This window comes from Leopardus geoffroyi, chromosome E2 (genome assembly GCF_018350155.1).
Source record: "Leopardus geoffroyi isolate Oge1 chromosome E2, O.geoffroyi_Oge1_pat1.0, whole genome shotgun sequence".
Lineage (NCBI taxonomy): Eukaryota > Metazoa > Chordata > Mammalia > Carnivora > Felidae > Leopardus > Leopardus geoffroyi.
The window spans coordinates 25,128,341-25,154,923 of NC_059335.1; the positions used below are offsets into that span (position 1 = coordinate 25,128,341).

The 26,583-nt window shown below is 36.3% G+C and overlaps 1 protein-coding gene and 1 long non-coding RNA gene across 2 annotated transcripts in view; both read right to left on the reverse strand.

Moving 5' to 3' along the window:
- LOC123577824 overlaps positions 1 to 26,583 on the reverse strand; it is a 68,376-nt gene that overhangs the window by 12,708 nt on the left and 29,085 nt on the right. The window lies entirely within an intron of this gene.
- LOC123579092 lies at positions 6,088 to 25,932 on the reverse strand. Its single transcript, XR_006702616.1, has 5 exons — positions 24,860 to 25,932; positions 21,486 to 21,635; positions 19,530 to 19,627; positions 8,631 to 8,727; positions 6,088 to 6,134 (listed from the first exon to the last, which is right to left on the reverse strand). It is a non-coding gene; the product is annotated as an uncharacterized LOC123579092 (long non-coding RNA).

The following is a 26,583-nucleotide window of genomic DNA, read 5'->3' on the forward strand; positions in this document are numbered from 1 at the left end:
CTGGATTTTAAGTCACAGTTAGCAAGCCTACATACCAACTATAGAGGAATTAACTTATGTTAATGGTAGATAACAATGGCTCTTTTAATAATAGTGCAGGGACAACTGGGTAGCCATTTGGGAAATGCTAAAAGTGGATCATTCATTGTTCCATGAAAAAAAGTAGATCATTTCCAAAAAAAGTTTCCAAAAACTTTCCAAACTTCAGCAAAGTTGTCAGATACAAGAATAAAAATCAACTCTGTTTTTATACACCAGGGATTAATAACTTCAAGAGAAAACTAAAAAAGCAATTCCAATAAAATACTTAGGAATGAATCTAACCAAGGACTTAAGATTTTATGCTGAACACACTGCTGAAAGAAATCAAGCAAGATCTAAATAAATGAAAAGACAATCATACTCATAGATAGGAAGACTTAACATCATTAAGATGTCAGTATTACCCAAGCAATCTACAAATTCAATATAATCCCCATCAAAAGTCCAACAGCCTTTTTGGCAGAAATGGAAAAGCAGATCCTTATTTTTATACAGAATCACAAGGGGCCGTGAATAACCAAAATAATCTTGTAAAGGAATAAAGTTGGAGAACCCACACTTCCCAACTTTGAAACTAACTACAAAGCCACAATAATTAAAACAATATGGGCATAAGAACAAACATAAAGAACAATGGACTAGAAAGAAACCCTCACACAAATGGTCAACTGATTTTCGACAAGGGTGTCAAGACCATTTAGTGGGAAAGGATGGTTTTTCAACAAATAGTACTGGGAAAACTGTATATCCACATGCAAAAGAATGAAGTTGGACCCTAACCCAGACCTTATACAAAAATTAATTCAAAAATGGATCAAAGACCTAAATGTAAAAACTAGAATTACAAAAGTCTTTAAGAGAACATTGAGGAAAATCTTCATGGCACTGGATTTGACAACAGTTTAATGGATATGACAACAAAAGTAAAAACAGGTAAACTGGACTGCATCAAAATTTAAAACTTCTGGGCAAAAGACACAGTTAACAGTGAAAAGGCAACCCACAGAATAGAATATTTGCAAATCATGAATCTGATAAGGGGTAAATATCCAGAATATATAAAGAACTCCTACAACTCAACAACAAAATACAAATAGCCTGATTAAAAAAAAAATTGTTTTTAATGTTTATTTTTTTGAGACACAGAGAGAGTCAGAGCACAAGCAGGGAAGGAGGAGCAAAGAGAGGGAGACACAGAATCTGAAGCAGGCTCCAGGCTCTGAGCCGTCAGCACAGCTGACTCAACACGGGACTCAAACCCACGAACCACAAGACCGTGACCTGAGCCAAAGTCAGATGCTTAACCAACTGAGCCATCGAGGTGCCCCACAAATAGCCTGATTTTAAAATGAGCAAAGAGCACTAGAATAAATGTTTCTCAAACAAAAATATATACAAGGCCAACAAGGATTTGAAAAGATGGCCAACATCATTAATCATTAGGGAAATGCAAATCAAAACCACAATGAGGTATCAACTCACACCCAAAAGGACAGCTACTAACAAGAGAAAATAACAAATGTTAGCAAAGATACAGAGAAACTGGAACACTTGGGCACAGCTGGTGGGAACAAAAAATGGTACAAGTCTCTATGGAAAACGTTCATGTTGGTTTCTCAAAAAATTAAGAACAGAATTACCATATGATCCAATAATTCCATTTCTGGGAATATATCCAAAAGAACTGAATACAGAGTCTCAAAGAGGTATTTATATACCCACAATCACAGCATCATTATTCACAATGGCCAAAAGGTGGAAACAACCCAAGTGTCTATCAACCAATAAATGGATAAAGAAAATGTGGTAATTGCATACAATGGAATATTATTCAGCCTTAAAAAGAAAGGAAGTTCTGGGGTGCCTGGATGACTCAGTAGGTTGAGCGTCTGACTCTTGATTTTGGCTCAGGTCATGATCCTAGGGTCGTGGGATCAAGCCCCATGTCAGGATCCATGCTGAGTGTGGAGCCTGCTTAAGATTCTCTCTCTCCCTCTGCTCCTCCCCCCGCCCCAAACAACAGAAAAGAGAAAGGAGATTCTGATACATCCTACAACACAGATGAACCATGAACACATGATGCTAAGTGAAATAAACCAGTCACAAAAAGACAAAAATTGTGTGATTCTACTTAAATGACATACCTAGAATAGTCATATTCTTAGAGATGGAAAGTAGAATAGAGGTTAGTGGGGACAGGGGCAAGGGAAGAATGGGAGTTGTTGTTTAAGGTTATAGAGTTTCAGTTTTAGAAGATGAAAAAGTTCTGGAGATCAACAGTAAAAGATGTCAAAGTACTTAATACTACTGAACTATATACTTAAAAATAGGATGGTAAATTTTATATTTTTTGTATGTTACCACAATTAACAATAAAAATCAAAAAAAATTAGATAAGTTGGATCTCATTAAAATTAAGAATTTTGTGCATCAAAGGACACTTAAAAAAGTGAAAAGACAACCTGCAGAATGGAAAAAAATACTTGCAAATCATACTTCTGACAAGGGATTAATACTGAAAATATATAAAGAGTTTCTATAACTTAACAAACAACCAAAACAACCTAATTAAAAATGGGTAAAGGAGTTGAATAGACATTTCTCCAAAGAAGATATACAAATGGCCAATAAGAACCAGAAAAGATGCTTAACATTGCTAGTGTTTAGGGAAATGCATATCAAAACCCAGTAAGATAACAGTTCACACCTACTAGGATGGTTATTTAAAAAAAAATTGGAAAATGACAAATGCTGGTACGAATATAGAAAAATTGGAACCCTCATGCATTGCTTGTGGGAATGTAAAATAGTGCAACCACTGTGGAAAAGAGTTTTACAGTTCCTCAAAAGGTTAAACACAAAACTACTATATGACCCAGCAATTCCACTCCTAGGTATATATCCAAAAGAACTGAAATTAGGGATTCGAACACATATCTGTACACCAATGTTCATTACAATAACCCTACTGTCTATCAGATGAATGGATTAAAAAATGTAGTATGTACATAAAATGGTAATTATTCAGCCATAAAAAGTAATGAAATTTTCATATATGCTACAACATAGACAGGCCTTGAAAACATTATGCTTAGTAAAATAAGCCAAACACAGAAGGACAAATATTATATGATTCCACTTATATATGAGATACCTGGAAAAAGCACATTTACAGAGACACAAAGGAGAGACTGCCAGGGATTTGGGGGAGGTGTGGTGGTGGAGTGGGGAGGAAGAGATTATTTAATGGGTACAGGGTTTATGTTGGGGATGATAAAAAAGTTTTAAGTATAAATAGCAATGATGACTACACAGAATTGTGAATGTTTTTAATTCCACTTAACTGTACACTTAAATGGTTAAAATGATAAATATTGTATGTATTTTACCACAATAAAAATGAGACGAAGAAAAGGTCCATCTTTACCCTAGTAATTTGAAATACTACCTTTCTCATATACTAACTTTCCATATGAATTTGGGTCTAATTCTGCACTTTTTATTCTTTTCCATTGGTCTATTTGTCCCTGCCAATGCTACAATGTTTTAATTAATAAGGCTATTCAACCCTTATAGTTTTTTTTTTAAAGTTTCTCTTTTTAAGTGTTTTCCTGGCTAAAAGTAATATTGAAGAAGAAAACCAAAGCAGGAGGCATCACAATCCCAGACTTTAGCCTCTACTACAAAGCTATAATCATCCAGACAGTATACTATTGGCACAAAAACAGACACACAGACCAATAGAATAGAATAGAGAACCCAGAACTGGACCCACAAATGTATGGCCAACTAATCTTTGACAAAGCAGGAAAGAGTATCCAGTGGAAAAAAAGACTGTCTCTTCAACAAATGGTGCTGGGAGAACTGGACAGCAACATGCCGAAGAATGAAACTAGACTACTTTCTTAACACGATACACAAAAAAAACTCAAAATGGATGAAGAAACTGAATGTGACACAGGAAACCATCAAAACCCTAGAAGAGAAAGCAGGCAACAACCTTTGACCTCAGCCACAGCAATTTCTTACTCAACACATCTCCAAAGGCAAGGGAATTAAAGGCAAAAATGAACTATTGGGACCTCATTAAGATAAAAAGTTTCTGCACTGCAAAGGAAACAATCAACAAAACTAAAAGGCAACCAACAGAATGAGAAAAGATATTTGTAAATGGCATATTGGATAAAGTGCTAGAATTCAAAATCTATAAAGAACTCACCAAACTCCACACCCAAAAAACAAATAATCCAGTGAAGAAATGGGCAGAAGACATAAATAGACACTTTTCCAAAGAAAACATCCAGATGGGCAACAGACACATGAAACAAGGCTCCACGCCACTCATCATCAGGGAAATACAAATCAAAGCCACATTGAGATACCACCTCACACCGGTCAGAATGGCTAAAATGAACAAATAAGGAGACTATAGATGCTGGCGTGGATGTGGAGAAACAGGAACCCTCTGGCACTATTGGTGGGAATGTAAACTGGTGCAGCCACTCTGGAAAACAGTGTGGAAGTTCCTCAAAAAATTAAAGATACAATTACCCTATGACCCAGCAATAGCACTGCTAGGAATTTACCCAAGGGATACAGGAGTGCTGATGCATAGGGGCACACATACCCCAATGTTTATGGCAGCGCTTTCAACAATAGCTAAATTATGGAAAGAGTCTAAATGTCCATCAACTGATGAATGGATAAAGATGTGGTTTATAAATACAATGGACTACTACTTGGCAATGAGAAAGAATGAAATCCTGCCATTTGCAGCAACATGGATGGAACACTGGTGGGTATTATGCTATGTGAAATAAGTCTGTCAGAGAAAGACAGATACCATATGTTTTCACTCTTACGTGGATCTTGAGAAACTTAACAGAAAACCATGGGGGAAGGGAGGGGGAGTTACAAACAGAGGGAGGGAGAAAAACCATAAGACACTCTTAAATACAGAGAACAAACTGAGGGTTGATGGGGGGTGAGGGAGAGGGGAAAGTGGGTGATGGGTATTGAGGAGGGCACTTGTTGGGATGAGCACAGGGTGTTGTATGGAAGCCAATTTGACGATAATTTATATTTTAAAAAATCTAAAAAAAAAAAGTGTTTTCCTGGCTATTTCTAAAATCAGTTTTATTGAGATATAATTCACATCCCATACAATTTTCCTATTTAAAATGTACAATTTGGTGATTTCTGGTACACTCACAGGGTTTTGAATCCAATTTTAGGACACTTCCTCTTCCAAAAGAAGCTCTGTACTAATTAACAACTGTTCCCCATTCTCCCTCTAACCCTTTCCCAGCCCTAAACCATTATTCTATTTATATATCTGTTAATATTAGTCTGTTTATATATCTGCCTATGTGAACATTTCTTATAATTGGAATCAAAGTATGTGATCTTTTGTAACTGACTTCTCTCACATAGCACATTTTCAAATCATTCATGTTGTAGCATATATCAATACTTCCTTTCTTTTTATGTCAAATAATACTCTATTATATGGATACATCACATTTGTTGATTATCAGTTGATGGACATCAGGACTGTTTCTACTTTTTAGCTATTGTGAATAATGCTGCTAATAACATTCACAAAGGTTTTGTGTCCACTTCTGTTTTCAGTCTCTTGGGTTTATACCTAAGAATGGAATTGCTGGATCATATTATAATTGTGTATTTAACCATTTGAGGAACTGACAGATTGTTTTCAAAGTGACTGCACCATTTTACATTCCTAATAGCAATGTATGAGTGTTTCAACTCTTCCACTTCCTCACTAATACTTGTTATTTTCTGTCTTTATTATTGCATCTTAGTGGTGTCAAGTTATATCTCATGATTTTGATTTGCATTTCTCTAATGACTAACAAAAATATTTTGGTATAGTTTTTGGTCATTTGTATATCTCCTTTGGACCAATTCTATTCAAATCTTTTGTCCATTTTTTAAATTGGATTATTTCTTTTTATTATTGAGGAATAAGAATTCTTTATACATTCAAGATATAAGTACCTTATAAGATATGTGATTTGCAAATAGTTTTTTCCATCCTGTGAGTTGTCTTTCTACTTTCTTGATATCATCTGCAGCAAAAAAAGTTTTGAATTTTGATATCATCCTATGTATGTATGTATGTATGTATGTATGTATGTCATTTGAGCTCTGGGTGTCATATTTAAGAAAACACTGCCTAACCCAAAGTCACTTAGATGTACTACTATGCTTTTAGTTTCATTAGCTCTTATATTTAGGTTTATGATCTATTCTGAATTAATTTTTATGTGTGGCATAAAACAGGTCCCCAACTTCATTCTTTTGCGTACTCAGCATGGTATTCCAATACTATTTATTGAAAAGACTATTATTTCCCATTTAATTTCTTTAGGACCTTTACTAAAAGTCAATTGATGATTTTCCTGACTATTTTTGCATGTTTGTTTTTCCATATGAACCTTAAAATCAGCTTGTCTGACTCCATAAAACAACTTAATAGGATTTTTATTAACATTGCACTGATTTTATAAATTAACCAGGGAGGATTAACATTTTTATGATGTTGAATCATCCTATTCAACAACAAAGGACATTTTACCATTTGTTTAAATCTGCTTTAGTGTCTTTTAGGAGTGTTTTCAATTTTCCTTGTATAGATTTTATACCTTTCTTATTAAATTTATTCCTAAACGGGGCGCCTGGGTGGCGCAGTCGGTTAAGCATCCGACTTCAGCCAGGTCACGATCTCGCGGTCCGTGAGTTCGAGCCCCGCGTCAGGCCCTGGGCTGATGGCTCAGAGCCTGGAGCCTGTTTCCGATTCTGTGTCTCCCTCTCTCTCTGCCCCTCCCCCGTTCATGCTCTGTCTCTTTCTGTCCCCAAAAAAATAAACGTTGAAAAAAAAAATTAAAAAAAAAAAATTTATTCCTAAACATTTAATCCTCCATGTTGCTATTGTAAATGGGCTTTCCTCTAACATTATGTTCAGTTTAAGCTATCTGTATACATGAAAGTTGAATTTTATATGTTAATTTTAAATCCTGATCCTTCACTGAATTCTTTTATTGTAGGAGTTAGTTTATTATTGATTCTCTGGAGTACAGCTATACTATGATCTGCAAAGATATATTGTTCTACTTGTTCTTTACCCGTTTTTATGCCTCTTACTGATTTCTCTTAATTTAATTCCCTTGGTTAATTTACCTCTAACAAAATGCTGAACAGTAGTGAAGATGGTGTGGATGCTTGTTCTTGACATTAATGGAGATGCCTGTAGTGTTTCCCCTTTTTAAATAAGATATAGTTTTAATGCTAAGATGTATACTTCATCAAGTTAAAAAAGTAGTATTCAAGGGGCGCCTAGGTGGCTTAGTTGGTTAAACATCTGACTTCAGCTCAGGGTATGATCTTGCAGTTCATGGGTTCAAGCCCCTCATCGGGCTCTGTACTGACAGCTCAGAGCCTGGAGCCTGCTTCAGATTCTGTGTCCCTGTCTCTCTCTGCCCCTCCCCCACTCATGCTCTGTCACTCTCTCCTCTCAAAAATAAACATTAAAAAAAATTTTTTTTAAGTAGTCTTCAATTCCTATTTTCTTGAGTGTCTCTATCATGAATGGGTACTTATTTTTGCCAAAGGTTTTCTTAGTATCTACTGAGATAACTGTATTATTTTTTCTTTATAGTTAATAACATGGTATATAACACTAATAGGTTCCCTCATATTGAACCAATCCTGCATTCCTGGAATAAATCCTGCCTTTGTTTTCCCTCTGTCTAGAATTTGCTTTCCCTGGTTTTCCTTCATCTATTCAGACCTTATAAAACATCTCCTCCTCAGAGATGCATTCCCTGGAACATTTAATCAAAAGCAGCCTTCCAGTTAACCTCTAGGACAGTACCCTATTTTAATTTCTTACTCAGCACTTATTACTGATATTTTCCCCATATATCCCATATGTATATACCTCTACATATACCTTCAACCATTATGACAACACTGAACCTGTCTTGGTAGTAGATTTCTTACTGTGTGCCCAAAATATATAGTACCTGGCATACGTTAGGCACTCAATAATTGTTGATAATAAATGTATTGACATTTTGGGTTGACTATTATTACAAATGTGATTTTTCATAGCAAAAAATAAGAGTAACAAAAACCTATCTCTCACTACACTTATGGCATAAATCCAGATTTCTAACTTTAAAGAGAAAGTTACAAACTCAAATAAAATTGAAGTCAGCAGCTCTTTAGCTAGTCTAAATCCGTGAACTGAAAAAAATAACTGGTACTAAAAAATTCTAATACTAAAATCAAGGTTTCCTTTCTTTCAGTTAATATTTTCTAATTAAAATTTCTCATTAAAATTTGTTACAAAATTTATCAGTAAAGGAGTTAACATTTAAATTGGTTGAACAAACCAATGTAAACAACTTGCTGTATCTAACAAAAACCAAAATGTACTTCAACAGATTTTAGTATTATAACTTCACCAGCAAAAAAAAAAAAAATTAACTCACAAAAATTAATTTTAACTTTATATAAAAGAAACCACAAAAGACAGAAAGGTGGTAAACTCTCTCAATTACCTGTAAAAGGTGATGATTTCTCTGAGTGTTTTACTTTTAGAAGTTTCCTATTAATAAATATATAACCACAGGGACAAGATTTACATGCAACAGGAACCTGGAAGGGGGAAAAAAAAGGAAAAAAATATATTACTATTTTACTTATCAAGTGTTTATGTGGTCTCTTTAACTAAACAATAAATTACTCAAAGGTAGAAATCTCATTTTTATTTAAACTCCACCTCCTCATAAAAATTACTCAAGATAGGAAATCATACCCATCCCATTCTCCTAGTCCTTTACAGTTCCATGCATATGGTGAATGTTTAATAACACTAATATGAGTGGCCACAGGAAGAATGTAAAGAAAAAAAATAAAATAAAACTATTTCCTAAAATGTCTCAGAATATTTACAACATGGATTAGATTAGAAGAAAACAACTGGTTAGGAAACTATTACATTAATCCCAGGATGAGAGGCTGTTGGCCTGTTCTACAATGCTGGCAGGGGAATGTATTTAAAAAAAAAACAAAGACATTTTAAAGGGAGGAAAGAGGGGCACCTGGGTGGCTCAGTGTTGGTTTCAGCTCAGGTCATGATCTTACAGTTCGTGAGTTCAAGCCCAGCATTGGGCTCTGGACTGACAGCAGACAGCCTGCTTGGGATTTCTCTTTCCCCCTCTCTCTCTCTCTACCCCACCCCTGCTTGTACTCTCTATCTCTCTCAAAAAAAATTTTTTTTTGTCTTTTATTTTTTGGTCCATTGGTTATTTCAGGGTATGTTGTTTAATTTCTATAAATTTATGAGTTTGCTAATTTTTCTTTCTGTTGTTGATTTCTAACTTCACCCTGTTGTGGAAAAATACTCTGAATGATATGTCTTTAAAAAATGAACTTTGATTCTTACCTTATGCCATATAAAAATAATATTTCAAAATGAAACTTCTAGAAAATACTAAAAAAAAAAAATCTGCCTTCAAGAGTTTGAACATGAGAGAGGAAGAGGGCCAGTACCAATTACTGGAAAAGGATCATTTACAATAGCCAGTTTAAGGGAAAGAAGGTGGAAGACTACAAAAAAGATGCCAAACATAGGTTCTCCTAGTCTCTGGTTGAGGAAAAACCTTGAACAAATCTCATAAGCCCTGCAGGTTTTCTGTTTTCTTTTCTGAAGTCTTTACTACCAGAAGTAAGTCATGATCTTTACATATCTTTATTTAATTTTTTAAAAATTATTTTTAACATTTATTTATTTTTAAGAGACAGAGAGAGACAGAGCATGAGCAGGGGAGGAGGAGATGGACACACAGAATCCGAAGCAGGCTCCAGGCTCTGAGGTGTTTGTTAGCACAGAGCCCGACGTGGGGCTTGAACTCACAAACTGCGAGACCATGACCTGAGCCGAAGTTGGACGCTCAGCCAACTGAGCCACCCAGGCACCCCTATTTATTTAAATTTTTAGAGAGAGAGAGCTGGCAGGCACACACGAGGGGGTGAGGGGAAGAGGAAGAGAGAATGGTTTTTTTCTTTAATTTTTTTAATGTTTATTTTTGAGAGAGAGAGAGACAACACAAACAGGGTAGGTGCAGAGAGAGAGACACACACAGAATCCGACGCAGTTTCCAGATTCTGAGCTGTCAGCACAAAGCCCAAAGTAGACCTCGAACTCAAGGACCACCAGATCATGACCTGAGCCAAAGTCGGGTGCTCAACTGACTGAGCCACCCAGGCACCCCCACATATTTCTAAGTGAAAAAATGATTATGTCATTTAACAACTTTATTAAGTTATAAGAAACATGCAATAAACTATACATATTTTAAATGCACAATTAGACAAGTTTTAACAATTATATATGCCCATGAAACCATCATCACAATCAAGACAGTGAATATATCCATCATCCCCAAGTTTCATGTGCCTTTGTAATCTACCCTCCTGCCTCTCCTTAGCACCTTCAATATTCCCAAGCAACTACTGATCACCATTCTGCCACTACAGATCAATTTGAATTTTCTAGAGTCTTATATAAATGGAATCATAAGTACATGCTTTTTTTGTTTAGCTTCTTTCACTCAGCATAATTATTTTCAGATTTTTCCATGCTGTTGCATGTAACAAGTTCATATCTTTTATTGCTGAATATTATTCCATAACGACATACCACAGTTTATCTACCTACCTTGCTGATGTATGTTTTGACTGTTTTCAGTTTTTTAGTTATTAAAAATAAAGCTGCTATGAACTTTCACGCAAAGTCTTTGTATATACATACACATTTTTTTCTCTTGAATAAATAGCTAAAAGTGGAATGGCTGGATCATAAGGTAGATTTAACTTTTTAAGAAAACTACCAAACTATTTCCCAAAGTAGTTGGACCATTTTACATTCCCAACAGCAGTGTATAAGAGGTCTAGTTCCTCCTCATCAATAGTTGGTATGCTCAGTGTTTTTAACTTTAGTCATTCCAGTAGGGTTTCCTTGTGATAATATACATATCCCTAATGCTATTGAGCATTTCTCCATGAGCTTACTTGCTATCTACTATACATCTACTCTGGTGAAGTTTCTATTCAAATTTTTGCCTATTTTTTAATTGGGTTGTTTGTTTCTTAATATTAACCTTTGAGAAACCTTTACATATTCTGGATATAAGTCTTCTATTACATACATGCTTTGCAAAGGTTTTTATCTGTTTGTGTCTCCTTTCTCTGAACAGAGATTTTCAAAGAACTAAAGTTTTAATTTTGATTAAGCCCAGTTTATCTTTTTTCTTTTATGGGTCATGCTTTTGGTGTTGTAATTAACAAACAATTGCCTAACTTAAGTTCACAGTTTTTATAGTATTTTCTAGAAGTTCAATAGTTTAAAATTTTTCACGTAGGTCTACAATCCATCTTGAAATATTATTTGTATATGGCACAAGGTAAGGATTAAAGTTCATTTTTTAAGACAGATATTATTCAACCACAACAGGATGAAGTTAGAAATCAACGACAGAAAGGAAAACTAGCAAATTCATAAACTTGTGGAAATTAAACAACATATTCTGAAATAATCAATGGATAAAAAAAGAAATGATAAGGAAAATGAGAAAACACAGAGATGAATGAAAACAAAATACAACCTACCAAAACTCACGGGACACAGTGAAGGCAATGCTAAGGAGGAAAGTTATAGCTGTAGTTATAGCTGTTATGTTAAGAAAGAAGATCTCAAATCAACAACCTAACTTTACCACTTAAAGAACTAGAAAGAAAAGAGCAAACAAAACCCAAAGCCAGCATAAAAGAGGATATAATATAGATTAGAAATAAATAAAATAGAGAATAGAGAAACAATAAAGAAAATCAATGAAACAAAAGTTGGTTTCTTTGAAAAGATGAACAAAATTGACAAGCCTTTCACTAGAGACAAAAAAGAGAAGACTTAATTACAGACATACCTCATTTTATTACACTTTGTTTTACTGTACTTCACAGATACTCTTTTTTACATATTGAAGGTTTATGGCAACCCTGCAAGTCTACCAGCACCATTTTCCAATAGCATTGGCTCACTTTGTATCTTTGTCACATTGTGGTAATTCTTGAAATATTTCAAACTTTTTCATTATTATCTTTGTTATGGCAATCTGAGATCAGTGATCTTTGATGTTACTATTTGAATTGTTCTGGGATGCCCTGAAACCACACCCATGTAAGACAGCAAATTTAATTGATAAATGTGTGTGTTCTGAATGTTCCACCAAATAGCCATTCTCCCTTCTATCTCCCTCTCCTAAGGCCTCCCTATACCCTAAGACACAACAATATTGAAATCAGGTCAGTTAATAACCCTATAACGGCCTTTAAGTATTCAAGTCAAAGGAAAAGTCACATATCTCACTTTAAATCCAAAGCTAGAAATGATTAAGCTTAGTGAGAAAGGCATGTCAAAAGCCAACACAAGCCAAAAGCTAGGCCTCTTGCACCAAACAGCCAAATTAAAAATTCATTAAAAAAAATTCTTGAGGGAAATGGTACTACTCCAGTGAACACATGAATGATAAGAAAGTGAAACAGCCCTATAGCTCATATGCAGAAAGTTTTAGTGGTGTGGATAGAAGATCAAACCAACCACAACATCCCCTTAAGCCAAAGGCTAATTCAGAGCAAGGCCCTAACTTTCTTCAATTCTATGAATGCTGAGAGAGGAAAGGAAGTTGCAGAAGTCTGAAGCTAGTAGAGGTTGGTTCATGAGGTTTAAGGAAAGAGGCCAGGTCCATAACATAACAGTACAAAGTGAAGCAGCAAGTGCTGATGGAGAAGCAGCAGTGGGTTGGTTATCTGGAAGATCTAGCTAAGATAATTAATGAAGGTGGCTACACTAAATAACAGATTTTCAGTGTAGATGAAACAGCCTTATATTGGAACAAGATGCCATCTAGGACTTTCATAGCCTCAAAAGACAGGCTGGGTTCCTTGTAGGCTAATGCATCTAGTGACTGTAAGTTGAAGACAATGCTCATTTACCATTTCAAAGATCCTAGGGCCCTTAAGAATTACACTAAATCTGCCTATGCTCTATAAATGGAAAAACCAAGCCTAGAGAGCACACCTGTTTACCACATGGTTTACTGAATAGTTTAAGCCCACTGTTAAGATCTACTGCCCAGAAAAGATTCCGTTCAAAATATCACTGTTCATTGACAATGCACCTGATCATCCGAGAGCTCTGATGGAGATGTACAGTGACACTAATGTTTTCATGCCTGCTAACACAACATACACGCTGCAGCCCATGGATCAAGGAGCTATTTTGACTTTCAAGTCTTCTTATTCAAGAAATACATTTTGTAAGGCTCTAGCTCCCATAGATAGTGATTCCCCTGATGGATCTAGGAAAAATGAATTGAAAACCTTATGGAAAAAATTCACCATTCTGGATGCTATCAAGAACATTCATGATTCAGGAGTGTCTAGGCAGCTCGGTAAGCATCCGACTTTGGTTCAGGTCATAATCTCACTGTTAGTGTCAGGCTCTGTGCTAACAGTTTGGACACTAGGGACATCTGGGTGGCTCAGTTGGTTAAGTGTGCAACTCTTGGTTTCAGCTCAGGTCATAATCTCACGGTTCGTGAGGTTGAGCCCCATGCCGGGCTCCACTCTGGCAGCATGGAAACTTCCTGGGATTCTCTCTCCCTCTTCCTCTGCCCCTCCCCTGCTTGCTCCCTCTCTCAAAATAAACTAATTAAAAAAAGGACTGACTCCAATTTTGAAAGAAGTTTTACTATGGGTAAATGCTATTCACAGCATCGCATGCTACAGAGAAACTGTGAAAGGAAGAACTTCATTGTTGTCTTATTTTAAGAAACTGCCACAGTTACCTGAACCTCCAGCAATCACTACCCTGATTAATCAACAGCTATCAACATCAAGGCAAAACCTTCCACCAGCAAAAAGATCACAACTCACTGAAAGCTCAGATGATGGTTAGCATTTTTGAGCAATGAAGTACTTCTTTTTATTAAGGAGAGAGAGTGTGCAAGTAAGGGAGAAGGGCAGAAGAAGAGAGAATTTTAAGCAGGCTCCATGCTCTGAGCAGAACCCGACATGCAGGGCTTAATCCCACGACCCTGGGATCATGACTTGAGCCAAAATCAAGACTCAGATGCTCAACCAACTGAGCCACCCAGGTGCCCTAAATGAAGTATTTTTTAATTAAGGTATATACATTGTATTGTTAGACAAATGCTACTGCACACTTAATAGACTACAGTATAATATAAACATAACTTTTATATGTCTTGGGAAACCTAAAAATTCATCTGGCTTGCTTTATTGCAACATTCACTTTATTGCAGTGGTCTGGGAACTGAACCCGTAATATCTCCAAAGCATGCTTATACTAAATCAGAAACAAAAGTGGCAGGGGGGAGGGAGGGCGGTTACTACTGATTCTATAGAAATAAGAAGAATTATAAGACAGTACTATGGGGGCGCCTGGGTGGCGCAGTCGGTTAAGCGTCCGACTTCAGCCAGGTCACGATCTCGCGGTCCGTGAGTTCCAGGCCCGCGTCGGGCTCTGGGCTGATGGCTCAGAGCCTGGAGCCTGTTTCCGCTTCTGTGTCTCCCTCTCTCTCTGCCCCTCCCCCGTTCATGTTCTGTCTCTCTCTGTCCCAAAAATAAATAAAAAAAAGTTGAAAAAAAAAAAAAAAGACAGTACTATGAACAGTATGCTAATGAATTGGATAACATAGATGAAATAGACTAATTCCTAGAAACACAAAACCTAGCAAGACTAAATCATGAAAAAATGGAATATTTAACAGACCTACTAGTAAGGAAACTGAATCAGTAATCAAAAATCTCTGAACAAAGAAGTGTCCTGGACCTGATGGCTTCCTGGCAAATTCTACCAAACATTTAAAGAAGAACTAACACCAGTCCTTCTCAAACTTTTCCAAAACTTGCTGTAACATGAACCATTAGGGACATTTAAGTGAAATAAGCCATTTACACAAGATACACACAGTATGACTCCATTTACAGGAGGGACCTATAGCAGTCAAATTAATAGAGACAAAATAGATGGGTAGGGGTACCTGGATGGCTTGGTCAGTTAAGCATCCAACTTTGGCTCAGGTCATGATCTCAGTCTGTGAGTTCGAGCTCCACGTCGGGCTCTGTGCTGACAGCTCAGAGGCGGGAGCTGCTTCGGGTTCCAGGTCTCCCTCTCTCTCTGCCCCTCCCCTGCTCACACTCTGTCTCTGTCTCTGTCTCTGTCTCTTTCTCTCAAAAATAAATATTTTAAAAAAATTTTTAAAAAGAAAATAGATGGGTAGTTGCCCAGGGGCTGGGTGGAGGGGCCAATGGAAGTTATTGTTTAATGGGTATAGAGTTTCAGCTTTCAAGATGAAAACTATTCTGGAGATGGACAGTAGTGATTGGTGCACAATAATATGAATGAACTTAATACCACTGAACTGTACACTTAAAGATAGTTAAGGGGCGCCTGGGTGGCGCAGTTGGTTAAGCGTCTGACTTCAGCCAGGTCACAATCTCGCGGTCCGTGAGTTCGAGCCCCGCGTCAGGCTCTGGGCTGATGGCTCAGAGCCTGGAGCCTGTTTCCGCTTCTGTGTCTCCCTCTCTCTCTGCCCCTCCCCCGTTCATGCTCTGTCTCTCTCTGTCCCAAAAATAAATAAACGTTGAAAAAAAAATTAAAAAAAAAAAAAAGATAGTTAAGATGATAAATTTTACATCATATATCTTACCACAATAAAAAACAATTGGGAAAAAGTTTGTTTTTGGGGGGGGATTTTTTACATGTGCATATCTAATTATTCTACCATCGCCTGTTGGAAAAAAATCCTTTTTCTACTACTGTGGTCACCCTGCAGAGGCACATGGATCTCATATCCAAAATTTGGTTCAGATGTTGGCACTGATGATGCTACCCATGTACCAGGAGGGTATGAAAAGGCTTTGGTAATGAGGGTTTGGGGGAGAACAGGGAAAGATCCCAAGCAGGCCCAAAAGACTTGAGAAGTAAGAAAAGGAGGTTAGTTCCATTTTTACCGCAGTTAGGGGGAAGGATTGCTCTCCTACAGGAGAGCAGCTGTGGTTGACATGGTTTGAACGCTCTGTTGGCATGAAAGGAGGGAGTATCCAGGCTTTCTTATCAACTTGCCAAAATGTGGCCAGCAGGAGAAAGAAATGTTGGGGTTTCAAAGCCATCTGCAATCAAACTTGATCAAAAAATGGGAGTCAGGCATTTTATTAAAATTTACTCCTGACGTTTACCTGATGGTTGAAATCAGCTGTTTTACTTAATTGAACATGAACTTGTTTAAGCAAACCATTATGGCAATATGTAAGGTCTCTTGTATAGCCTGAGACCAGTAAAGGAGGTGAGGATTTTGCTGAATGCATTGTGTATTTTGAGAAGTAAAAAGAGTGCCTTGGTCACTACCAATAATGTCTAGAACTACAACTGGGATAAGGAATGCCTTAGTGAGGCCTTGTACTGTGGCTTTAGTATGTGCAGAGAAATGTTTGACTTATATTTTGGGTGTCTGTGAGTTAAGAAATTCCCAAAATTCTTTACCCCAAAGGGCCAACCTTGGGTAAGGAGTTGTTGCTGCCATTGGCAAGACCAGACGGCCAGACCATTGGCAATAAAAATATAGAGTTGACTGCTGGACAGAGCATCTAGTGCTAAGATAATTGCCTGAAATTTGGCCACTTGTGCTGACCCTTGAGTCCTGTCTTTTTAATTTTTTTATTAATTTTTAATGTTTATATATTTCTGAGAAAGAGAGACAGAGCATGAGTGGGAGAGGGGCAGAGAGAAAGGGAGACACAGAATCTGAAACAGGCTCCAGGCTCTGAGCTGTCAGCACAGAGCCTGACATGGGGCTCGAACTCACAAACAGTGAGATCATGACGGGAGCCGAAGTCAGCGCTTAACCAACTGAGCCACCCAGGGGCCCCTTAATTTTTAAGTTCATTTATTTACTTTGAGAGAGACAGAGATAGCCTGAGCAAGGGAGGGGCAGAGAGAGAGGGAGAGAGAGAGAGAGAATCCCAAGCAGGCTCTGAGCTGTCAGCTGTGAAGCCTGACATGGGGCTCAAACCCACGAACTGAGATCATAACCTGAATGGAAACCAAGAGTCAGATGCATAATCATCTGAGCCACCAAGGTGCCCCAAGTCCTGTCTTTGATCAGCAACATCCCACTTAAGAAATGGACAGCAGCAGCTTTCCCATGGGCTCCAACAACTGTGATGTCATAGAAAACTGTACAAACTCCCTTTGCTGCACACTCAGTTGATCCCAAGGAGTTCCTTAAGTATCTAAGGGGTCCAGTAAAGGGGTGATGCCCTCCAGCACTGTGGCATCTGACAAAAGACTGAGAAAAAGGGAGACCAACCGTCCTACAGGTGGAATATGCCAGAGGGCTCAGGTTTGGCTATATGGTGGTTCTATTTTGGTCTTCACAAGGAGACTTTGAGGCTATATTGAGCTTACAGGTTGCTACCTCCATGACCTAAGGCATAGTGGGCAGCTGAGAAAAGAGGGTAATGGGCTCAGAGCCTCTATTTTCCAGGAAAATTAGTATGTAGCCAACAATTACTGCTAATGGTGCATACCATGGGGCCAAGAAGGGCAGTTTCTTGCATCAGAAGCTTACAGACAACTTATGGCCATAATGGACGGTCTAGAGATTCCAGGAGACATAGGAGGAGGTTGCTAACACTTCTACAGTAAAGAGGTCTTTGGGGCACTATGGGAGTGTCTGTTACATTGCAATTTCCACAAATTCTAAAACACTTTGTTGTAGAGTCTCCATTCAAGGTATCTATAAGTAACACAATAAATGGGCTTAAGAATAATTTGTAAATGAGGAATACATTGGCTTCAGAATCCAAAAGAGCCCCAAAGATATTATGCTTGTTTGAATATTGCTGAGAGGGTCAATAGTTATTCCTTGATAGTATCAGCAATAGAGCTGTTTTCAGCAAACCAAATAATTTTTCAGGTATTTAACCAAGATAAAAAAGACTTCTATTATGTGTAGGGTAATGGCCCATGCCCTTTCTCTGGAATCCTTTGTAAGTATCTGTATGTCCTGAATAAGTGTGTCAAATCAATCTCTTTGGAGGAGGATATCATCACTGGGATGTCATACCTGTGCTTCTGGAGAAATGTGGTGCTTTAACATCTTGCCTGTAAAGACTGTGTGCAATGGCAAGGTTGTTGACATATCCATAGGAAGCTAGGTAAAGGTGTATTATGTTTATTTGAAGGTGAAGACAAACTATGGTTGAGAGATTCTTGAAATAGGCACTGACCAGAACAGGTTAGCAAAATACTTATGAGACATTGATTGGATGTAGTCAGTAATTTCAGTAATATTGATCATAGAGGCCTTAATGGGTAGAGCCACAAAATTAAGGTTGTGGTAATCCACAAAATTAAAAATCAGGTAAAATTGGGCAATGAGGTAGAGAAGCAGTGAAGATAAACACTGTTCTTTAAACAAGTCTTGTGTACCTTCAATCCATCAAGTCCCTGTTTTAATTTATATTGGGCCAATATTAACTATTTTAATGGGGGTCACAGAGCCCCACTTGGTAAAGCTAATTATAAGTGCCACAGACTAATTTTATAATTTTTGAATGTTTACTTATTTTTGAGAGAGAGCAAGTATGAGCAGGTGAGAGGCAGAGAGAGAGAGGGCTCTGTGCTGACAGCAGAGACCCCAACGCAGTGCTCGAACTCTCAAACTGCAAGATCATGACCTGAGCCAAAGTTGGACGCTTAACTGACTGAGCCACCCAGACACTCCAACAGACTAATTTTAATGTATTACTTGATGGGTCTGAGCATCCGTGCCCACTCTGAGATATTTTATGGCAATATACATTATGACTATAGGGAATTTAGGCAGCAATAGTTTTGACAGTTAAGATGAGACATAACTATTTATTCTCTGTATTTTGTAACTCCTTTAAAACTATAGGGATACTTTGTTTAAATTTAGTAGGATCCCAGGTATAACTGTAATTTGAGCCCCAGTATCAACTTAGGCTAAAAAGGTTTACCACTCATACCCTTCAGCAGATGTTAAAGTTAACCCAGAACCTATGCTGTACAGACACACAAAGCAATCAGCCCTTTCATCTTTTCATTGCACAAAATCTAATAGCAAATTTTGAACTTCTAATTGGGTTAAACTGTGGACATGTTTCAACCTTTTGTTTCTTAGGTCTCTCTGGACTTTTGGCTGTCTCCTCAACTGAGTCTGTGGTGCTACTCCTGAAGTATTTTTCCCTGTGCCACAGCCAGAAATTCTCTTAGGGCAGTAAGTCAGGGCAATTACATGGCTCATCTAATTTGTTTCTCAATTGGGTGAGTCACTATCCTTCATTACCTGATGTCTAATGTCCTGAAATCCATTATTTCAAACGTTTCATCTGTTTTTTATGGATGTTACAGTTAGGAGAAAAAATCTGGTCTCTGTTACTCCATCTTGGCAAAAAAATAGAAGTCTTTCATCATATCATTTTTTGGCTTTTTTGCTTTTTTGTTTACTTTTTATTTAAGGAAATTGTAAGATCAGATGCAATTACAAGAAATACTATCAAGAAACCCTTATCCACTTGCCTAGTTTCCTCCAATAGTAACACTTTGCAAAACTATTATGTATATGTATACATAATATACATGTGTAAATATGTATACGTACATATGCATATATAGATATTATATGTTGATATCATATATATATATATAATATATACATATATTGATATCACAAACAGGATATCAATTTGATACAATCCACTGTGGTTTTATTCAAACATTTCATATTTCAATATTTAAACCCCTGCAAAAAAGAAAAACTTTTATTTTTTATTATTTTTTAAATATAATTTGTCAAATTGGCTTCCATACAACACCCAGTGCTCATCCCAACAAGTGCCCTCCTCAATGCCCATCACCCATTTTCCCCTCTCCTCCACTCCCCATCAACCCCCAGTTTGTTCTCTGTATTTAAGAGTCTCTTATGGTTTTCCTCCCTCCCTATAACTTTTTTTTTGAAAAACAACTTTTAAAGATATTGCTCACATGATGAGCACTCGGTGTTGAATGTAAGTGATGAATCACTGAATTCTACTCCTGAAACCAATATTGCACTATATGTTAACCAACTAGAATTTAAATAAAAATTTGAAAAGAAAAAAAAAATATTGCTCCCAAATAGTTTCACTAATGACAATCCTTTAATCAAGAATTATTCACCAAAAACCAGAAAAGATTTTCAACAAAACAGTACAAACAAGAATAAATACAATCAGGGGAGCCTGGGTGGCTCAGTCGGTTAAGTAGCTGACTCTGGCTCAGGTCACGATCTCACCGCTCATGAGTTGGAGCCCTGCATCGGGCTCTGTGCTGACAGCTCAGAGTCTGGAGCCTGCTTTGGATTCTGTGTCTCCCTCTCTCTCTACCCCTCTTCTGCTCACATTCTGTCTCTCTCTCAAAAATAAACATTAAAAAAATTTTTTTAAAAAGAAGTACATTCAGAAAACTATAATTCAATATGTAAAAATGTCCATTCTCGAGGCACCTGGGTGGCTCAGTCAGTTGAGGGCAGGACTTCGGCTCAGGTCATGATTTCACGATTCATAGGTTCGAGCCCCACACTGGGTTTTGCGCTAACAGCACAGAGTCTGCTTCAAATTCTGTCTCTCTCTCTATCCCTCCCCTGCTCATGCTTGCACACTCTCTCTCAAAAATAAATAAACATTTTTTAAAAAGGTCTATTCTGTTTTTCTTGAATAAAGCTTACTAGTAGTGCTTTATACTCATGTATTTTCAAGATGTCTCATACACTAGAACATATACATTTTGTCCAATTAAATTATTTAAAATTAATTAAGCCGTCTAATTGCTGTAGCTAGATCTTCCAGTACTTTCTCATATAAAAGTGGCGAAAGTGGACATTCTTGTCTTGCTCCTGACCTTAAGGGAAAAGCTCTCAGTTTTTCCCCATTGAGTATGACGTTCACTGAGGGTTTTTCATATAGGGCTTTTGTTATGTTGAAGTATGTTTCCGCTAGACCTACTTGGTAGGTTTTTATCATGAATGGATGTTGTACTTTGTCAAATGCTTTTTCTGCATCTATTGAAATAATTATTTGGTTTTTATCCTGTCTCTTATGGACGTAATGTATCACACTGATTGACTTACAAATATTGAACCACCCTTGCATCCCAGGAATAAATCCTACTTGATCATGGTGAATGATTTCTTTAATGTATTGTTGGATTAGATTCACTAATATTTTGTTGAGGACGTTTATATCTGTTCATCAGAGATATCAACCTGTAGTTCTCTTTTCTTGTAGTATCTTTGTCAGATTTTTCTATCAGGAACCACAGAATGAATTTGGGAGTTTTCCTTTCTCTTCTATATTTTGGAATAGTTTGAGAATAATAGGTATTAACTCTTCTTTAAATGGTTGGTAGAATTCACCTGTCAAGGTGAAGAAGGTCTTGGACTTTTGTTTCTTGGGAGTTTTTTGATTACTAATTCTATTTCATTACTGGTAACAAGTCTATTCAAATTTTCTATTTCTTCCTGATTCCATTTTGGGAAATTATGTTTTTAGAAATTTACCCATTTCTTCTAGGTTATCCAATTTGTTGTCATATAACTTTTCATAATATACATATCCAAAATATATACCCAAAATATATAAAGAACTCATAAAATTCAACACTCCAAAAATGAAAAATCCAATTAAAAATGGGCAGACGACATGAATACACATTTTTCCAAAGACATACAGATGGCCAACAGACACATCTGAAGAGATGCTCAACATCAAGGAAATACAGATCAAAGCTGCAATGAAATACCACTTCACAACCTGTCAGAATGGCTAAAATCAACAATACAAGAAACAACAGGTTTTGGTGAGAATGTGGAGAAAGGGGAACCTTCTTGCACTGTTGGTGGGAATGGAAATTAGTACAGTCAACTCTGGAAAACAGTATGGAGGTTCCTCAAAAAGTTAAAAATAGAACTTCCCTACAATCCAGTAATTGCACTGCTAGGTATTTAACCAAACAATACAAAAATATTTACTCAAAGGGATACATGCATCCCACTGTTTATAGCAGCATTATCTACAATAGCCAAAGTATGGAGACAGTCCCAGTGTCCATCAACTGATAAACGGATCAAGTACTGGAGTATTGTGTGTGTGTGTATTACAGAATATTTTTCTGCCATAAAAAAGAAAGAAATGTTGGCATTTGCAATGATGTGGACAGAACTAGAGAGTATAAAACGCTAAGCGAAATGAGCAGTCAGAGAAAGACAAGTACCATATAATTTCACTTGTGTGGAATTTAAGAAACAAAACAAAGGAAAAAAAGAAAGAGAGAGAGACAAACCAAGAAACAGACTCTTAACTATAGAGAACAAACTGATGGTTGCCAAGGGGGAGGTGAGTGAGGGGATGGGTGAAATAGGTGATGGATACTAAAGAGTATACTTATTGTGATGAGCACTATGTATAGAATTATCGAGTCACTATATTATACACCTGAAACTAATATATGTATATGCTAACTATACTGGAATTAAAATAAAAACTTCATAAAAAATAAATTACAAAAATAAAGTGCATAAGTAAAAAAAGAAAAAAAAAACTAACCTAATGAATTCTGGTAGAGATCTTTCTCTTCAGCAAAAATACTGAGAAAGCAGATCTCCAGCTTCTATTAAAGAGAAAGAACTTTAGTAACTGATTTATAAGATACAACTGTACTCTTGATATATCCAAGTCCTTTTTTTTTTTTTCACTTTTAAAGTTCATTTATTTATTTTGAGAGAGAGAGAGCATGAGCAAGAGGAGGGCCAGAGAAAGAGGGAGAGAGAGAGAATCCTGAGCAGGCTTCGCACTAACAGCACAGAGCCCAACACAGGGCTTGAACTCACAAACTGGGAAATCATGACCTGAGCTGAAACAAAGAGTCAGATGCTTAACCAACTGAGCCACCCAGGCGCCACCCCCAAGTCCTTATTTTACAAGTTCAAAGATATTAATTCATTTACTTAAAATAGATTACCAAGAATATCATATATGCCCACATTCAGAACTAGCAAAGACTATTCTAGTTAAATGAGACACAAATTCACATTCAATTAATAGCTTGATTTCCATTACTTAATGAAAATGTCTATTGTGACATTTTTGCAACTGAACTAATTATCACCTCTCAAGACTGATTCAGATGTCTCTGAAATACAGTCCTCCACGGAGAATGTTATAAAGAAACTGAAATTTTATAGCTCTTTCTTGTTTGTAGCATTCCTATAAATAATGGTTCTAAATTTTCTTAAGTATAATACATTCAAATAGAAATATGCCTTCAAACTAAGGATTTTATCCTTCAAAAGTGAAGGAGAAATACTTTCCACAGGCAAACAAAACTTAAGGCAATTTGTTGCCAGTAGACCTGTCCTGCATGAAATGTTAAATGAAGTTCTTTAGAGAAAAGGAAAATAATAGGATCAGAAACTTGGATGTACTATATATAAAGAAAACAAGAGCATCATAGAGGTATAAATGAGATGCATAGAGGTGTAAATGAGATGTATAGAAGTATACATCATAGAACTATAAATATAAGTATGAAACTTATATTTCCTAATCTAACAGTCTCTTTAGAATAACAATTATAACAATATATACAATTGCATATGCTTATATTTATTCTGTATATATATGTGTGAGTATGATTATATGTATATGTAGACATAAACACATATGATACATATGTATAAATATATACATATATACTCATGAACCATAGATAGCAATAATACAAAGGTTAGAAGAATCACTGTTATTTTGTTATGATAAGGCAATCACACTACTCATGAAACAGCAGAGTATTATTTGAAAGTGGACTTGGATTAGTTGTAAATGCTGATTTCAAACTATGAGGCAACCAATCAAAAAGCGTAAGTGATATGCTTAAAGAGAGAAATGAAATTTTATATAATGTTCAATAAAAACCACATACACAAAAAGTGTAAGGCAAAAATAGAAACAAAGAATAAAAGCAATAAAAGCAGAAAACAATAACAAATAATGTATATATTAACCAAACTCTAACAATAATCACTTTGAACATCAATGGTCTCAATCTACCAATTAACAGACAAACTGAAGTGGATCAAAAACCAAAACCCACTGTCTACCAAGTAGACAAACCAAAATACCAAAATACACTGTCTACAAGAAACCCTTTCTAAACATAAAAATACATAGATTTACAAGTAAATGGATAGAGAAAAATTAATCACACTAACAAAAGAAAAGCAGGAGTAGCTATATTAATTTCAGATAGAGCAGACTTCAGAGCAAGTAAAGTTATCAGGGATAAAGAAGAGCATTACATAATGATAAAGAAGTAAACTTTCCAACAAGACGTAACAATCCATAATGTGTTATGTGCCTAACAACAGAGCATCAATCTACATAGGCAAAAACTGACAAATCCACTATTACAGTTGAAGATTTCACTACCCCTCCAACAAAAATGGGATTTTTTGCCCTCCCACAGGCAGAAAATTAGGAAGGACACACAGTTGACTCAATAATGCCTTCAATCAACTGGATATAATGGACATCTGTCTTAGTCCACTTGAGCTGCTATAACAAAATATCACACACTGGGTACCTTAAAAATGACAGAAATGTATTCCTCACATGCCTGGAGGCTAGGAAGTCTAAGATCAAGGTAACAGCATGGTCACATTTTTATGAGAACCCACTCCCTAGCTCATAGCAGACTCCTCAGTATGTCTTCATATAGCAGAAGGTATGGGGAGTTCTATGGGATCTCCTTTATGAGAATATGACTTCCATTCATGAGGGCTCCACTCTCACAACCTATTCATCTCCCAGAGGCCCCACCTACTAATACCTTTGGGTATCAGGGTATTGGTATCAAGATTTCATCACCTTTGGAGGTTAGGATTTCAACATATGAATTCAGGACAACACAAACATTCAGACCATAACAGCTGTACATTACTTCATACAACAACAGAAGAATACTTTTCTTCCAAAGTTCACATAGAACAATCACCAAGATATATCACATCCTAGGCCATAAAACACACTTTAACAAGTTTAAGTGAATAGAAAGCATACAATGTCTGTCAGACTACAATGGAATTAGATTAGAAATCAATAACGGAATGGTAACTAGAAAATCACAAAATACATGGGGATTAAACCACACAATTTGAAATAACATATAGGTCAAAAATGAAATCTCAAGAGAAATTTTAAGTATTTTGAACTAAATGAAAATAAAAACATCAAAATTTGTGTGATGCAGCAAAATCAGTGCTTACAGGGAAACTTACAGCATTGAATGCATATATTAGAAAAGACATCTGAAATCAATAAGCTTCTCCAGAGGAAAATAGTAAAAAAAGAAAAAGTTAAGCAAGCAAAAAAAGACAAACATCAGAGCAGGAATCAGTGAAACTGAAACAGGAAACCAACAGAAAATATCAATAAAACCAGAGCTGGTTCTTTGAAAAAGACATTAAGTCTGTAACCAGGCTAACTAAGAAAAAGGGAGGACACAAATGACTAAAGTCAGAAATGAAAGAGGGAACATCACTATGGATGGACATTACCATGGATGTTACAAGGATAATAAAGGAATACCTATGTATAGCTCTACGCCCACAAATTTGATAACCTAGGTGAAATGGCAATTTCAAGGAAATGAAACTCCTTGAAAGACACAATCTGTCAAAACTCACACACAAAAAAATAGACAATCTGAACAGGCCTATATCTACTAAAAAAAAAACTGAATCAATAAATAATAACCTTCAAAAACAGCACCAAGCACAAAGAGGTTCCCTGGTAAATTCTACCAAACATTTAAGAAAGAAATTATACTAATTCTCTGTAATCTCTTTCAGAAGATAGAAGCAGAGAAATTACATCCTAAGTCATTCTATGAGGCCAGCATCACTCTAATATCAAAACCAGACAAAGACTGAAAACTACGGACAAGAAAACTACAAACCAATATACCTCATGAACACAGATGTAAAAATTCTCAACAAAGTATTAACAAATCAAATCCAACAATGTATTAAAAATATATATATATACCACAACCAAGTGGGATTTATCTGAGGTATACAAAGCTAGTTCAACACTTAAGAATTAATTAATGTAATTTACCACATCAACAACCTAAAGAAAAATCACATGATCATATCAGTAGATAAAGAAAAAGCAATTGAGCAAACCCAACTCCCATTCATGATAAAAACTTTCCATAAGCTAGGAATACAAGGGAATCCTCCACTTAATAAACACTATCTACCAAACAAACAAAAAACAAACAAAAAATGCTACAGGTAACTAGAA